The sequence below is a fragment of the Phocoena sinus genome, chromosome 2 (assembly GCF_008692025.1).
Source record: "Phocoena sinus isolate mPhoSin1 chromosome 2, mPhoSin1.pri, whole genome shotgun sequence".
Taxonomy (NCBI): domain Eukaryota; kingdom Metazoa; phylum Chordata; class Mammalia; order Artiodactyla; family Phocoenidae; genus Phocoena; species Phocoena sinus.
In genome coordinates this window covers 15,354,856-15,370,038 of record NC_045764.1, presented here as the reverse complement: position 1 = coordinate 15,370,038, position 15,183 = coordinate 15,354,856, and the positions used below count along the sequence as shown (strand labels likewise).

General features: G+C 39.0%; 1 protein-coding gene across 1 annotated transcript in view; it reads left to right on the top strand.

The window, feature by feature from the left end:
- MALRD1 (MAM and LDL receptor class A domain containing 1) overlaps positions 1 to 15,183 on the top strand; it is a 592,374-nt gene that overhangs the window by 563,010 nt on the left and 14,181 nt on the right.

Genomic DNA, 15,183 nt, shown 5'->3' with positions numbered 1-15,183 from the left:
AGGCAACATACAGAACAGAGGCCAAGAGCTGCTGCAGCTGGAGGACCTCTGTGGGCTGGGCTCATGCATAACTAAGACCTCACAACCTACAGCGCCCTTCAGGACCCTGGGGCTTCCTACCCAATACCCATCTTCCCATCACCTGTGTGGGAAACACATCACCCCAATAATGAAAGCGATTGACTTTCCCATAAACTGAACAAGGTAAGGGCTCAGAATAAGATTTAATGAAATATTTTAATAGATCTTTATTGGAGTATAACTGCTTCACAATACTGTGTTAGTTTCTGTTGTACAACAAAATGAATCAGCCATATGCATACATATACCCCCATATCCCCTCCCTCTCGAGCCTCCCTCCCACCCTCCCTATCCCACGTGTCTAGGTCATTGCAAAGCACTGAGCTGATCTCCCTGTGCTATGCTGCTGCTTTCCACTAGCTAGCTATTTTACATTTGGTAGTGTATATATGTAAATGCCACTCCCTCACTTCATCCCAGCTTACCCTTCCCCTTCCCTGTGTCCTCAAGTCCATTCTCTACGTCTGCATCTTTATTCCTGTCCTGCCCCTAGGTTCATCAGTACCATTTTTTTCTTTTTTTTTTTTTAGATTCCATATATATGTGTTAGCATACAGTATTTGTTTTTCTCCTACTGACTTACTTCACTCTGTATTGCAGACTCTAGGTCCATCCACCTCGCTACAAATAACTCAATTTCATTTCTTTTTATGGCTGAGTAATATTCCACTGTATATATGTGCCACATCTTCTTTATGCATTCATCTGTCGATGGACACTTAGGTTGCTTCCATGTCCTGGCTATTGGAAATAGTGCTGCAATGAACATTTTGGTACATGACTCTTTTTGAATTATGGTTTTCTCAGGGTATATGCCCAGTAGTGGGATTGCTGGGTCGTATGGTAGTTCTATTTTTAGTTGTTTAAGGAACCTCCATACTGTTCTCCATAGTCATTGTGTCAATTTACATTCCCACCAACAGTGCAGGAGGGTTCCTTTTTCACCCCACCCTTTCCAGTATTTATGGTTTCTAGATTTTTTGATAATGGCCATTCTGACTGGTGTGAGGTGATACCTCATTGTAGTTTTGATTTGCATTTCTCTAATAATTAGTGATGTTGAGCATCTTTTCATGTGCATGTTGGCCATCTGTATGTCTTCTTTGGTGAAATGTCTATTTAGGTCTTCCGCCCATTTTTTAATTGAATTGTTTTTTTGATATTGAGCTCCATGAGCTCTTTGTATATTTTGGAGATTAATCCTTTGTTCATTGTTTCATTTGCAAATATTTTCTCCCATTCTGAGGGTTGTCTTTTCATCTTGGTTATGGTTTCCTTTTCTGTGCAAACGCTTTGAAGTTTCATTAGGTCCCATTTGTTTATTTTTGTTTTTATTTCCATTACTCTAGGAGGTGGGTCAAAAAAGATCTTGCTCTGGTTTATGTCAAAGAGTGTTTTTCCTGTGTTTTCCTCTAAGAGTTTTATAGTGTCTGGTCTTACATTTAGGTCTTTAATCCATTTGGAGTTTATTTTTGTGTATGGTGTTAGGTAGTGTTCTAGTTTCATTCTTTTACATGTAGCTGTCCAGTTTTCCCAGCACCACTTATTGAAGAGGCTGTTTTTTCTCCATTGTATGTTCTTGCCTCCTTTAAATGAATCATCTCTTGCACACCTGAGTTTGTGGTCCGAGATTTAGATTTGCTGCAAATCTCTGTGTCATAGAGCACTGGATAACTGCATTTTCATTGGTGCCAACTTGTATGTGCCTCCCACTTGAATTCTCCTCAGATGTCCACTCTGCAATCATGTTAATTAGCAGACACCAATCTTGTTATCATCAATTAAGGCAAATTTATTATAAAATGATAATGTTTGTTAGAAAAACACATACGACATTTTAATCCATTTCTATTAAGAAGATCTTACCCAACTATTAATTCTTTTTTAAATTTATTTTTGGCTGCATTGGGTCTTCATTGCTGCACGTGGGTTTTCTCTAGTTGTGGTGAGCGATGGCTACTCTTTGTTGTGGTATGTGGGCTTCTCATTGCGGTGGCTTCTCTTGTTGTGGAGCACAGGCCCTAGGATGCACGGGCTTCAGTAGTTGCTGTGTGTGGGCTCAGTAGTTGTGGCCCACGGGCTCTAGAGAGCAGGCTCAGTAGTTGTGGCACACTGGGCTTAGTTGCGCCAAGGCACATGGGATCTTCCAGGACCAGGGATTGAACCCGTGTCCCCTGCATTAGCAGGCGGATTCTTAACCACTGCACCACCAGGGAAGTCCCCTATTAATTCTTTAGTTGTTTCTTATGTGCCTAAAATATGTCAGACAATTTGGATACAAATATGAATGAAAATCAGTCTGGACTTAACGTAGTGGGGAAAAACAGAAACAAAGCTACTAAGTGAAATGCTGGTTTTGTGCTAGGAAATACATGTATTAGTCAGCGTTCTCCAGAGAAACAGAAAGATAAGATAGATAGATAGATAGATAGAAAGATAGCTAGCTAGTTAGATATCCTATTGTTTCTCTCTTTCTCTCTGTGTATATATATATCTTTAAATATCAAATACATAATATATATTTAATGTATAAACATAATATATTATATAATATATATCATTAATACATTGGTAATTATTATATAACTACTGTTATATTGCTATATTGTCTTATCATGTTTAAATATATCAGTATATAATATATAAAGATATCTCAAATTAACATATATCTCTAAAGAATTAGATATTCATATATTACATTTATGTAATATCAGTTACATAAATTATATTTATTAATATTAATGAAATCAATATTTTAATTGTATTAATAAGAAAATTAATAATGTAATATGTTAAGAGAGAGGGATTTATTTCAAGGAATTTGCTCCTGTAATTGTGGGGACTGGCAAGCATGAAACTTGCAGTGGAAATTCAAGTAAGGGTTGATGGTGCAGGCTTGAGTCCAAAGTCTGCCAGACAAGCTATCCGACTGGAAACACAGGTAGGATTTTCTGCTGCCGTCTTTCTTCTTCAAGAAATCGCAGTCTTTACTCATAGAGCCTTCAAATAAGTGAACGAGGCCCACCCCCATTATGGAGGGTAATCTGCATAAAGTTTGCTGACTGTAAATGCTAATCACATCTGCAAATTCCTTCTCAGCAACATCTAGACTAGTGTTTGAGAAAACAACTAAGCTCCATAGCCTAGCAAGTAGACATATAAAATTAATCATTGCAGTATATAAATAAGTTGTCATATTAACCCAACCAGTGGGAGTCCTCAGAAACAACCCTAAATTTCACACCTTCAGATTCCTATTGGACAGCCTGTACTGTCAGGGCTATGGAGAGACCTCTCAGGCAGACATTGGTGGCACCACAGCCCAGCCTGACAGAGCCACCTCTCCTTTCTCTCCTCCATTTCTGTCATTCTTCTGTAATTTTACACCTTCACTTCCTCTTTACTCCTCACTGCTGACTTACTGCCCTGTCCTCTTCTCTCTCACTAGTACCTTCTCTTCTGATTTCCAAAATCTAAAGACAGTGGTTTTATTCCCTATAACTCCCCCAAACAAATATCACTCAAGACAGTGATATTTGTATTTCTCTTGTAAGTGATCTCCTGAATTGTTCACTGCACACCCTGCCCCAGAAGCCACAGTGAGGAAGCTCCTACTTTGGACCTGCCTCGGCCCAAAGGTGGGGAAGACCCAACCCAGAGCTACCACGATCCCTCTGCCAGTCCTTTGGATTGGGGGAGGCTTACCCTGAGGCCTCAGACACTTCCCAAGGATTTGTGGCACAAATAGTTTCAAGGGAGTCAATTTACAGATGCTCAAACTTCATAGATTCTCTTCTAAGAAGGGTGCATTTGGCCCCAGGTCATTGCCTCTCCTGTTTCTTCTTTCCCACATGTCCTCATTACCTTACACTTATCCTGAAACTTAGAAAAGAGATTCCTGTAGCAAAAGAGATTTGAGATAAGCAATATGGAAAGGGGAACTGGAGATAAATCTTTGCCAAATTTATCTTCTCAGTTTCCCAATCTTTCTCTGTCTCTCTTCCTCTTTCTCTCCTTTCCCACTTAGAATTTGAAATCATGATTTTTTTTTTCAATTGAGATATATTGTTTTACAACGTTGTGTTAGTTTCTGGTGTACAGCAAAGTGATGCAGTTATATGTGTATATTACATGTATTCTTTTTCGGATTAGTTTCCATTACCGGTTTTTACAAGGTAGCAAATATAGTTCCCTGTGCCATACAGTAGTGCAGTACAGTATTTTATATACAGTAGTGTGTATCTGTTACCCCCAAACTCCTAATTTATCCCTTCCCCCCACCCTTTCCCCTTTGGTTTATTTTCTATGTCTGTGAGTCTCTTTCTGTTTTCTAAAGAAGTCCATTTGTACCATTTTCTTTTAGATTCCCTGGGACACATTTTAACATATGCATCTGAATTTAACAATGAAGTCAGTCTTTTTCTGAAAATTAAGTTTGATTTGGTTGATTGGATAGTTAGCAGGACTGGCTTTGTCATTTAGATGAGATGGCAGGCAAATTCCATAATTTTAAAGAACTCAATATAAAATATTTCAGAAATTATATTCTTTGCAGCCACTAAACTTATCATAAAAATTGTAGATATTAACATGAAAATGTAAAAGGAGATGCATATTTTTCTAAATTATTTTAGGGAAAACTCAAGTGGCAGGGTTCAAAGACCACTGCACCAAGTTTAATTTTCCACCATCTGCCCCCTCCACATACACCCTACCCTTGGAAAAAGTCTCACCATTTTCCCAAAGTGCATGGCTTTTCATACCCTCTGCCTGGCAGAGCTATACAAACTGATGTATTTTCGATACTAAGCAAAAATATCCCGGCATCCCTTCAGGGTTAGTCACTGAGTTGTCAGAATGTTATCCTAAAGAAGACAGTTATAGCTCCATTATGTAGTGTTACTACTAAACTATTTCCATGTTAACCAGTTCGTATCTTTACATCCCCAGTTTCTAGCACTGTATGAATAACTGGTACCCAATACACGCCCATTTAAGGCTATCTATACTTTATTGAACGTTATCCATACTTCTGACCATCACCAAAAACATTGCTCGTGTCTACTAATTACTTTTAAATTAAAATGTTGCACATTAACTTTTAAAAAATGTCTTTTTGCATGAAATCTTTTAAGCCCTAAAGCAAGTTAGAATGCTTGGCCAAGAGATGGCTAAATGATAACAGTGACTCACCTTGAAAATAATACCAAAACTTTGAGATAGGCAGGAATTTATGTAAGCAGGAAATTCATCATCCTCTCTAAATAAACCTTAACCTTAAGATTTTTCATTGGATTTTATAAAAAGAATCTGTAGCATAAGAGGCCCTTCAGTGACTTGAAAGAAACATTTTTGTATTAATTTCTTAAAAACGCAGGATGGAGCAGTGCATGCTCAGACAATGCTAAGCCCAGCAACGAGACTCTGAAAGTTGTTTTTAGAGATGCAGTTCCTGGATTTTATTATACATTCTCTGACCTTTCTGTTAGCTACTTGCCATTGAATGTATTAGTGAGGACACTCTGATTGCAGGGGAAGAAAACACCTCAAGCACCTTAATCAAAATAAAGAATTTAGTGTAACAATGCACATGTCTTCCAGAGCACAAGGGTGGGAATAAAGAGATCAGACCTCAGAAAGGCCTGGACCCAGCGGTATTCTTCATCTGCCTCTCATCTCTGCTGCTTTTTGCTTCACTCTTGGTGGTTCTCTCTCTGAAAACACACTTCCTTTACTCTCTGTCTATGTAACAAAAAGGTGTTGACTAGAGAATGGATGTTTGTTACTCATTATGTCCCCGGATCTGTGGAGAGACTATATCTTTGTTTTTACGTCTCCATTCCATATTCCAAAGGATCACCCTCTGATTAGCCCACTTGGGTCAAGATCCCATTTCTGGTCAAATCAACTGTGGGTGAGCTATGGGGCAGGATCAATAGTACAAACATGGCTGCTGTTGGGGGGGAGGGGTGTCATCATGAAAGGTCTCTGAAAGGTATCCACTACACCTGTCCCCATGGTCCAAAATCCACCAAATTTTTACTCATGACACTTTAGAGGAAGCAACGAATGTAGCAGCCTTCTAGAGCTGTTTGCGGCTCATACAAAGTAAATATGACAATCCAGCCTACACCTAGAAATCTAGATTAAAGGATACAAATAAATAGTGGACTATTGGGGTTTCCCTGGTGGCACAGTTGTTGAGAGTCCACCTGCCGATGCAGGGGACACGGGTTCGTGCCCCGGTCCGGGAAGATCCCACATGCCGCGGAGAGGCTGGTCCCGCGAGCCATGGCCGCTGAGCCTGCGCGTCTGGAGCCTGTGCTCCACAACGGGAGAGGCCATAACAGTGAGAGGCCCACGTACCCCCCCCCAAAAAAAAAAGATTGTTGTTTATATTTCTGATAAGAAAGAAGGTTTTTAGGATCCCAAAAGCTATACCAGCTGCCCATGAGGATTACAGATGTTCTTGTTTGAGATTTATGAATAAGTGGCCCTGACTTCCAAATAAAATATCTATCTCTATAATATTATTCTTTCTCCCAGACCCCCTGTATGATAATGTGGCTCTTTGGAGGCAGAAGTTTTACTTCTCTTCCAGTGTGAGATCCTGGCATAGACCTAACCTGGGCCCAGCGATGGGTATTTATTCTTAGTCAAAATCAAAACCTTACTTACTCTATGCCTCAAGGCATTCAGCTGCTCTTGCAGCTAGAATGTCACCAGTGAGCCTGTCCTTGGTCCCTGAAATGAATACTTAGTCTTGGCAAACTGGAATTCCACTAGCGGCAATGACCAAGGTCATCTCATAACGCTTGCGAACCTTTGCTCTCTCCATATGTGCATTTGCCCTCAAGAAGTACAGCTGTTAAGATCCACGAATCGAACTCCTCAGTCTCAGTCCTTTGTGCAAACATTGGCCATGCTCTGCCAAACCCTGCTAAATGTTTACTTTGAGCTAGAAAAGCCAAATGGAGAGCAGGGTTTTGAAATCTTCCCCTTAAAAATGGGATGGGACCATGTGTGATAATGATGATTTCTCCTCTTCCTCCTCCTTCTTTTTCTTCTCTCTTTTTTTTTCAATAAGAATCTTATGCAGCCTGTTCTTTTATACTTTTCCCTTCATCCTCACCTTTGTTTGTTTGTTTTATCCTGAAATGGTAGAACAGGCCCATAAAAGAGGCCTCAAAGGAAAAAGAGTTTTGTCCCAAACTGGTCACATCTCTGCTCCTCTCAGAAGAGTCCCATTCCCTACCCTGTGGCCGGGAATTTCATGAAGTCAGAGCTCCTCTTATTCAGAGTGGAGTGAGTAGTGCACCGGGGCAAGCCTTGGCATACCACGTAGAGGTGATATATTCTGGGGAGCCAGCAATTCAGATGGATGAAGAGGACTGCACAGGGAAGGTAGCAATCGTATAAAGACTTGAAGGATGGAGAAGCCAGGCAGAGATGAAGAAAGAGGGTTCCTGAAAATAGAATGTGGAAACTTATGGTTTTCAAATTGACTGACATAGCTATAGAATGGGGGTGGGAGAACTAATTAGATTACACTTAGAAAAGTATACGGTAGACAGGTGGTTAAAAGTTTTGAATGCCTATTTTAAGGAGATTTCAACTTATTTTTAAAAATTGGGCTAAGTGCTGGCTATCTTCTGTCTGTCCCCCCAAGTCCACCCCCTACACTTCTTCACCAAACAGGATGGAGAGGGTAGAAGGTGGATCTGGAGACCTGACCTCTATGCACTGCATTAACGGGCTGAATTTATATTCATCTGAATTCATATGTTTGGCCAAAGTGAAGCACCTTGAGGGAGGAAAGAGAGAGGGGGCTGGGTATTCATAACCCTGGCTCCTGTCTGCAGCATGGTTCCAGCTGACTGCTGGCAGTGACAGGTCCATGAGGAGCCCCTATGCATTCCACAGCTGTACCCTTCTCAGTCTGCCTCCTTCCAGCCTAGGGTGGTAACAGGCATGATGTCATTGGCCCAGCCTACTGCACCATTGCTACTGGTTTCTTTATATTCCGGCCAAACCTTTGCAAACTGTCACTTGATCAAACACTCCTCAAATTTCCTGGTTTGAGTATGTCAGCTATTTCCTGCTAGGGCCTTAACTGATGCAAGTCAGGGAAGTGTTTTAAGAATGTAAGAAGAATGACAAGATCATATCTATGGTTAAAAAAATGCAGAGCATGAGAACAGATTAGGAAAAGATTAAGAAAGCGATCTGCAGTCTAGAGGACATAAGCCTGTTTGAGAGGTTAGATGAGAGACAGAACTTGAACTTGAGCAGTGGTGACTGACCTAACATAGGACATGAGGAAAAAACAGGGGTCAAAGTTGATCTGAGGATGTTATATCTAGGCAACTGCATAGTTGGTGATGCCACTAACAGAGATCCAAAAATCCAGGAAGAAAAACAGGCTGGGCAACAGGGAAGAAAACTATTTTGATATTCTGTATTTTCTTATAAAATGAGGAAGTTGAACTAAATTTTTCCCAAATGTCTGTCATGTATATAGGCCACCTCCACAATTTAGGGCATGATTATATATTATGTTTACTATTCTTTTTATTTATTTACTTATCTTTAAATAGACTTTAAAGTTTGGTCTTTTGGGCCCTGAGTATTCCCTGGTTGTGATGTAACAGCATTAAGCCTTTCAGCTATTAGGGTGCCTTTTATCTGACTGAGTAGTATCCTACATTTATCTTTTTTTTTTTTTTTGTGGTACACGGGCCTCTCACTGCTGTGGCCTCTCCCGTTGTGGAGCACAGGCTCCGGAAGTGCAGGCCCAGCGGCCGTGGCTCACGAGCCCAGCCGCTCTGCGGCATGTGGGATCTTCCCGGACCGGGGCACGAACCCGTGTCCCCTGCATCGGCAGGCAGACTCTCAACCACTGCGCCACCAGGGAAGCCCCTACCTTTATCTTTGCATTACAATTCCCTGAGAGAGTTAATGCCTATTTTTAAAAATTTTTAAAGTATCTAACTTACGATATTAAACCAGGCACTTGGCAAATCTTTCTGTATGGTGGTCTTGACCACGCAGCTGACTGATGGTTAAAAACAGCAATATCTGGGACTCAGTTATAATTCTATCCACTGATAAAATCTGTGGGAAGCAGAGACATCAGTGTCTGTTTACTCTGCTCCTTGCCTAACACACAGTGTGCATTTCATAAGTAACATGTAGGGCAGATGAAAAATAAGATGGCTAGGATCTGTAGATTTGCAGTAATACATCAAGTCTTGGAATTCAGGCTCTATGGGCTGATTATGCCCAAGACATTGAATGCGTGATGCCATCTGCCATCTTTCCAGACTCTAATGGCCAAGAAGAACTTGTTGGTCAAAGGAAGATAGAACAAATTTTCAGAAATGCTAGGTTTACTTCTTCCTTTGCCATAAAAATAAAACATAAAAAGGGAAAACTTTCACAAAGGCTAACCACAGAAGTTGTGTCATCTGCGAATTTTCCCAGGTCATGTTGGACAAAAAGTAAGCACTCCTACCTCTGAGCTTCCAAAGCGCTTTGTTCTCAGCCTTGTTTTTCCCTTGTCACATTGACTTTTGGTTTGAGATATCCCATAACAGATTGTGAGCCTCTTAGTGGTAGGGTCCTTGTCCTATTTATATTGATATTCCTTAGAAATTCATTGTAGTAAATATCTGTTAAATCAAACATCTCAGCCTGTTTCCAGTAGGATGTTTGAGCCCAAATGAACATTTTATATTCCAAGAAATATTTTACTTGGCCTCAATGCTCCAGGATTTATTCCTACTATAAAACTCACAGATGACTCTTAAAGTTAGGATATCATTGTTCGGTATTCTTGAAGAATTTCAATCTAACTCGATTGACCTTCGTGCCATTCTATAGAAGCTGAAAGCAAATAAAGGAATTCCAAATGAGCCCTACATGTATGACCCTTAGCAAAATCATTATCGGGGTCCATGATGGGCTACAAAATCAGCCCATAGTCAGAAGCTTACATCCTAGAATATTAATGAAGGACATTAGAGAATACCAAAAACCTACAAGTATGAACATTCATAATGTATGGAAGAAACTGAGCATCAAAACACCTGGGCATGTCAGGGAGGCAGGAAATTCAATTTACTTTAAAAAGTGATGATATTCACTCCTCTCAATATCGTCCTCACACTGTACCATTTAATTTGAATATCTGTATGTGTGACAGATTTCACCCTGGCATCTGACAATCTAATCTAATCAATCTAACTGGTAATCTAATTACCAGTTTTATTTATAAGGATATTATTACTCTCATTCTACTTTCTTTCATGAGTACATAGATTAACTCTTAAAGTAATATTCATATTCATCAAATGAACAAAATTAGAAATTTCACATGAATTTCAAAATGATTTGCTGTTTTTACTAAATAAGTAGTAGCTCTTTAAATAACCAGTTCCCTGGTCGTTTATGATATTATTTGACTATGCGAAATCAGCTTACATGCGATGTGTCAGGAATATAAGTCTGGAATAATGCAAGCTTCGTTGGTGTGTACGTGTGTGTGTTGTCACTGCAAACTCTCCCAAGTTGTTTCAAATCTATTGTCATTGGATACAGACTCCAAATAGTCTAAGAAATAAATTCTGTGTAAAAACTATAAAGAGCACTTTACTGTATAATAGCCCCATATTCTAATTATTTGATCTGAAGATAGCTATTTTGCCATTTTAATACAGGTGACTGTTTGGCAGAAATAGTCCCCAGGGCAGGATTCAAGGTCCTTTTCAGCGTCTTCTCTCTGTTCACTATAAATCTTACATTAGCAGGAAGACAGCATTTCAGTCCTGAAATATTTCAATGTTGCATGTGTTTCCTCATATCCACGCAATCAGAGTAGAAGAATGTGTTGTAGGAAATCAGAGTTGCTCCTTGAAAGACGTAACCTGTTTAAATGAGGAAGGACAGGAGACAGTAAAGAAAAGTGAGGTGTGTGCTGTTAGCAAATCATTTAGCTCTGCTATGGCATGTAGCAAATACATTTAGTTCCTTTCGCTGGAGAATCAGAATTCTAAATGTTGTTCTTTATTAATGTTACTAGAGGGTAGGGAATTTCAAAGAGGGGAAGATGGGATCAGCTTCATAATTTTTCTTCACTAACTGCTTTGCCATCCTCCTGACAGACTCTTTTCTGCTTTCAAATTATGTTTCACACAGTTTCTCCTTAAAAGCATCCTTAGGGACACTCTTACAAGTTCAACAATCTGTTTACTGTGCTGGAATTTCTAGTTCACTAATGAATCAAAGGACAGAATGACAAGAGAACTTGAAAGACCAGCTTATTTTTGTCTTTGTAAAAAGAAACACATATATCAGAAACTCTCAGCGATTCATTTATGTACTTGTTGGCAAACATTTATTAAGCATCTGTTATGTGCTGGGCACTGTGCTAGTCGCTGGGAATAGAGAAGTAAATGATAATTTACACTCTGGTGGAGACAGCATATAGAAAAGCAAATAATGTCAATTCTTCAACAAGCATATATGAAACACATGCAGTTGCTTCCTACAAAGGTCTGGAGAAACACAGGTGAAAGAGAGGCCAAGTCTCTTTCAAAGGTGTAAATAATATGGTGGGGAAGTTGAAGAAGGATTTAGTGAGTATACACTGCATCACTCAAGTCTGAATTCATGGATTGAAATCCCCAAGATGAAAATGAGGAAGAGCAGACAGAACAGCTTGTGTCAAAGCACAAGCTATAATGGAGAATGGTGTGGTTAGTGTGAATAAAACACAGGTCAGTAAGGAAAAATGATAGGAAATTTACTGAGAACAACAGGGATAGACTATTGTTAAGAAATCTACATAGAATGCTAATCATGTGCTTGTGTACTTATAATTTTCTCTTTATGTTTTAAAAATAAGTTGTGCTAAAATAACTACAAGAAAATGCAATTTTGTTGCCTTTTTCAAATTTTAAGTATTATAAGCTGAACTAATTCAGAGACCCAAGAGAGTTTTAAGTAAATGTATTAATAAATCCAAAATAGGGTATATTTAAAGGAATTTGTAGGTATTTGTAAGTCATAATGAAATAAGTAAGTCTTTCTAGATAGATTGTCATATCGTGTTGTCAACTTTAGATTGTCTAAAATGATTTCGAAAGAAGCAAGTTGCTAGGTGATTGCTGAGGGAAATCATGAAGACTGATAATTAACTTCAACATTGCAATCAGTTTCAATCAAACAGATTATGTGTCTATGGGAATTCAATAAGCAAATTAGAGGGAGTTTTCATATAGATCAATTTACATGAAAAAATATTTCATTCTGATTGAAGAAAGTTATATAGTACTTGGCCCTTTCCAACTGTGGGACTTTGAGGTATCAACACTCATTCAAAGAAAAAGGAAGAGAAAATATTTTCAGAAGAGGTAGCTAGCAAAATGTTAGCCAGGCAAATGTGTATTTACTCAAATTTGAACACCCAGTGTTAGTAGAACAGAGCCAGCAAAACTATGTGTGATGAAGGACCAGCTGTGTTTTGCTTCGTTTTGTTTTCAATCCATCACATACCAATGCTTTTGTAAGAAGTATTGGAAAAGTGAAATTAAAAGACACACAAAATACTAGTCTAAATTTCTTATTCCGAGCCTCAACAGACATAAATTTACTCTGTCAAATAGCTACAAACATTTCTAAACACCTGTCCTCAATCTTTGTATTTATCTCATCACGGAACGATAAACAGAATAAGACCATAACCGTACATAAATCACACTCTGAGTAGCTCTGCAGTAGAGTACATGGCACATATTTGGGACTCAAGTAACGTTTCTGAGATAAATTGGAAAATAAAGATTTTATCTCTGCCCATAGGAAGTTAACATTCAAGTGGGAGAGACATGAATGTAAATAGATAAATGCAACTAAGTTCATTTTTCTAGGCAGATTCTTACATAGCGTTGTCAACTTTAAATTGTCAAAAGATTTAGAAAGAAGCCAGTCGCTAGGTGATTACTAGGGAAAATCACAAAGACTGATAATTAACTTCAATACTGCAATCGGTTTTTAAGCAAAGAGATTATGTGTCTAAGGGAATTCAATAAGGAAATTAGAGTGAGTTTTCATATGGAGCAATTTACAGGGAAAAATATTTCATTCCAATTAACAAAAATACCATATATCGTGATAGTAAAATGCACACTGCACCGTGGAGTACAAAGAAGAGAAACGGTTTATCTGGCTCCAGAGCTGGCAAAGGCTCTGGCCAATGAGGAGGGTATTTAAGAGCAAAAACAGGTACTATGACCTACTTAAAACCCCTAAGAAGTGCAGCAGGGATGGCAGGTAGACGTTGAGAAGAAATGCTAAAGAGAGAGGAGGTAGGAAAGATTGCGGTAGGGATCTTACCTTTCAGGCAAATGATTTACAAGGAGCCAGGGCAGGGTGGGAGCCAGGAGCTCTTGCAGGGGAAACACCTCATGATCTTTTCCAAATTGTAAAATCACCACCCCACTCCCAAGATTCTGATACACAGCGGCCTAATGAATAGAATTTGGAAAGTACAGCAAAGTGCCAGAAAAGAATTAAAAATGACATTGAATGTCACCACCCAGAGATAGAGACTGTTACCATTTTGATGTGTCTTCTTCCCAACTTTTATCAATGTGCACACATGTACATGCACCTTTCATCTTGAAAGTCTGTGTTCTACTGTGCGTCCGGTTCATGTTAGGTGGTTGTGAATGTGCTAGAAGTCGGTGGAGACTGCCCTCCCATTGGCAACGTGGGGTCTCCTTAGGGTTAAGTAAGCTACAGGAACCTGGGTCAGCTTTATTCATACTAATTGCTTCCATGTTCCTGGGCATGTTCCCATGTAAGCACTCTGCCACAGCAAGATCGTATTAAACAGTGACATGTTTTGTGGTTAGTGATATTTATTTCCTGCCTCAAAAGAGTAGGACAAAAATATGGCAGCTGCCGTATCATGTGAAAGAGTTTAGCAAAGTTTGGTGTCCCCGTGGCTTGGTTTTGTGACCCCGGATGATTAATCCTTTCCTCTCCCTTTTGGGGCATTTCTGGTTATATTTCCAAACCCAATTCTTTCTGAACTTTTTCACCCAAAACATCTGGTTCAGCTTCTTCCTTAAAGACTGGGAAATGAAAACTTGAGCTCATGGACATCCCCCCTAAATTATCCCTGCTTTTTCAAATTGACTTGCTTCTTTTCTTTCTTTCTGTCCCGTGTTACAGATTGTTTGTTGTAATTCTTTTTTTTTTTTAAATGTCGTCATCTTGCCAAAGATAGAGACCATTATATAGGTGAATATTTTTGTTTACTGCTCCTCATGATGTCTTCCCTTTTTTCTTTAGCGGTGGTCAGGTAATACAGTATTTTACAGGTGTATACATTCAGTGAGAAAAGGATGGTTTATAGACTCAGTTTATTCTTTCTTATAATGCTTTATGATGTGCAATTTTATTCTATCTATAGATTCTTTTTTTAACTGTCCTTTTTATTTTAAACTTTTAATTATAAGTGACACACAGTATTATATTAGCGTCAGGTGTAAAACACACCTGTTTTGATAATTTTACACATTAAAATATGATCTCCACAATACGCCTAGTTACAACCTGTCACCACTCAAAGTGAGTATAATAGTCTTTTTTTTTCTTTTTTAACATCTTTACTGGAGTATAATTGCTTTACAATGTTATGTTTGTTTCCGCTGTTTAACAAAGTGAATCAGCTATATGCATACGTATAGCCCTATATCCACTCCCTCTTGCATCTCCCTCCCACCCTCCCTATCCCACCCCTCTAGGTGGTCACAAAGCACCGAGCTGATCTCTCTGTGCTATGCAGCTGCTTCCCAATAGCTATCTATTTTACATTTGGTAGTGTTTATTTGTCAGTGCTACTCTCTCACTTCATCCCAGCTTATACCCTTACCCCTCCCTGTGTCCTTAAGTCTATTCTCTACATCTGCGTCTTTATTCCTGTCCTGCCTCTATGATCTTCAGAACCATTTTTTTTTTTAGGTTCCATATATACGTGTTAGCATATGGTATTTGTGTTTCTCTTTGTGACTTACTTCACTCTGTATGACAGACTCT